The following is a 2,330-nucleotide window of genomic DNA, read 5'->3' as shown; positions in this document are numbered from 1 at the left end:
CTTAAGGAGATGTTTAATTAAGCTTGGGCAAGAGATAATTGACGATAGCTATAATTATGACATCGAAAATCCAGCACAAACTCAAATTGAGCAAGCAATGACAAAATTGTTTAACTTAGCAGTAAAAAAGCAGGGTGAAAAGACATATATCAAGCTTGCAAGTTCGATCAAAGATGTAGTTGAAAAAATTAGCCTCCTGAAACAAAATCCAGAAGCGTTGGGTATTACCACAGGACTTCAGGATTTAAATAGCTTGCTAGGCGGTCTGCAAAAGTCAGATCTGTTAATCATAGCTGCAAGGCCTTCTATGGGTAAAACGGCACTGGCACTTAACATTGCTCTTAACGCTTGTAAAATTTTACAACAAAAACAACGCTACGTTGCGTTTTTTTCACTTGAAATGTCAGCAGAGCAGCTAACTGCGAGATTGGTTACCATTGATTCTGGTATCAGTTACTATAAAGCTCTGACAGGCAAAATTAGTGATTTTGAATTGCATGAATTTATTGATACTAGTACAAAATTGTCTGAATTGCCTTTTATAATAGATGATACTCCGGCACTATCGATCAGTGCTTTGCGTACCAGAATAAGATTGTTATATCAACTATATAATGTAGAGATTGTATTTATTGACTATCTTCAGCTCATCAGAGGAACAACGAGAAGAAGTAATGAAAACAGGGTGCAGGAAATATCAGAGGTAACACAAGGGTTAAAAGCAATTGCGAAAGAGTTGAATATCCCCATTGTTGCACTTTCACAGCTTTCTCGTTCTGTTGAACAGAGAGATGACAAAAAACCACAGCTTGCCGATTTGCGTGATTCTGGAAGTATAGAGCAAGATGCAGATATAGTTATGTTTTTATATAGAGAAGAATATTACGAATTGAGAAAACAACCGAGTGAAGGCAGCAATAAGCACAGAGAATGGCAAGAGAAAATGGAAAAGATTAGGAACGTTGCAGAACTGATTGTTGCAAAACAAAGGAATGGACCTATTGGAAATGTTAAACTATATTTTGACTCTAACAGGGGTATGTTCAAAGACTATACAGAGAGATATAATTTTAGTGATTAACAAGTAAGGTAAACCCCAATAAAGGAGTTTACCCTTGCATTCAAAAATTAACTAACAGAGAAAAGAATTGGATCATTAGATCCTGAGTAATAAACTTGTATTTTTGTTATTCTTGAAGGCACTTTAGCTTTATCACTTAACACTTTCTCAATAGACTCTACAAATTGTTCATTAGCCTTTTTAGGCTCAGCATTATTCTTATTATGTAAACATATTTTTTGTTCAGAGTTCGTATTATAAATATTATATAAGATACAACATGCCACCATGATAAGAGCTAGTGATGATAATACTATTACTGAATGAGGATTTACATATGCCCCTGCATACACTGATGGATTAAGAAGATTTTCCAGGCTAACTCCAGAATGAACTAAAGGAAAAGCTATATTTCCAAAGACAACAGCGGTGAGTAAAATAGGCACTGCTATCCTGTTCTTAAATATGGCGGTTAGCGAATCAGAAAGAAAATATCCTTTAATTTTGTCTTTTCCATCGATAATAGTGATCTTATCTACTGGTGCTTGAAGTGTATGCAATTCAAAATAGGAACGTTTACCGTTACTTTGATCTACTGTTATGTATTGTATAATCTCATTGTCTGGTAAATTGTTTTTTACCTCATTCAAGACTGGTTCAAGGTCTCTTTTTGTAATTTTATGTTCTTTCATTATAGTGCTTTGGATTAGTGTCCAGCATAAAGAAAGTGCGAAAAACGCTAGCATTGCACCACCAAGTATAGTCAAGGCATTCAATCCGTTGTTTACCATCATCAATTCAATGAATTTAGTAGATGGCTTAGTTACATATGCGACACATAACATTGTTACTAGCGCTGTGAAAGGTACAGTAACCTTTTTCTTCTCTAGTAGGTACTTGAATTTTTGCCAGAATCTATTTGTTGAGCTGCCTGCTGCATAATTCATGCGAGAATTTGGCTGTTCCCAAAGCTGCTCTTCTTCTCTGCCTTTTGTTTGAGAAGGATTAGGAGCAGGTGGTATCGGATTTTTTCTGTTTTCATTGGTAGATCGTGCAGTTGAGGTTATATTTTGTGATTGATGCCTATTGTGTTGAACAGTTGTGTGAGTAAGGTTTTCGCTCTCATCACCAGAGCTATTAGGACAGCTGCTAACAATAACAGTGCTATCAGATCCATTGCCATTTAAACTAGAGGTGCTAGATGGAGGGGTCGGTGATTGACCGTTGTTTGAATTTTGTCCTCTAGGTGGTGATGTTAGCATATCTACTC

The sequence above is a fragment of the Rhagoletis zephyria genome, unplaced genomic scaffold (assembly GCF_001687245.7).
Source record: "Rhagoletis zephyria isolate East Lansing unplaced genomic scaffold, Rhagoletis_zephyria_1.1 Rzeph_scaffold_05505, whole genome shotgun sequence".
In the NCBI taxonomy this organism is placed as follows: domain Eukaryota; kingdom Metazoa; phylum Arthropoda; class Insecta; order Diptera; family Tephritidae; genus Rhagoletis; species Rhagoletis zephyria.
Note: the sequence above shows the minus strand (reverse complement) of the source record.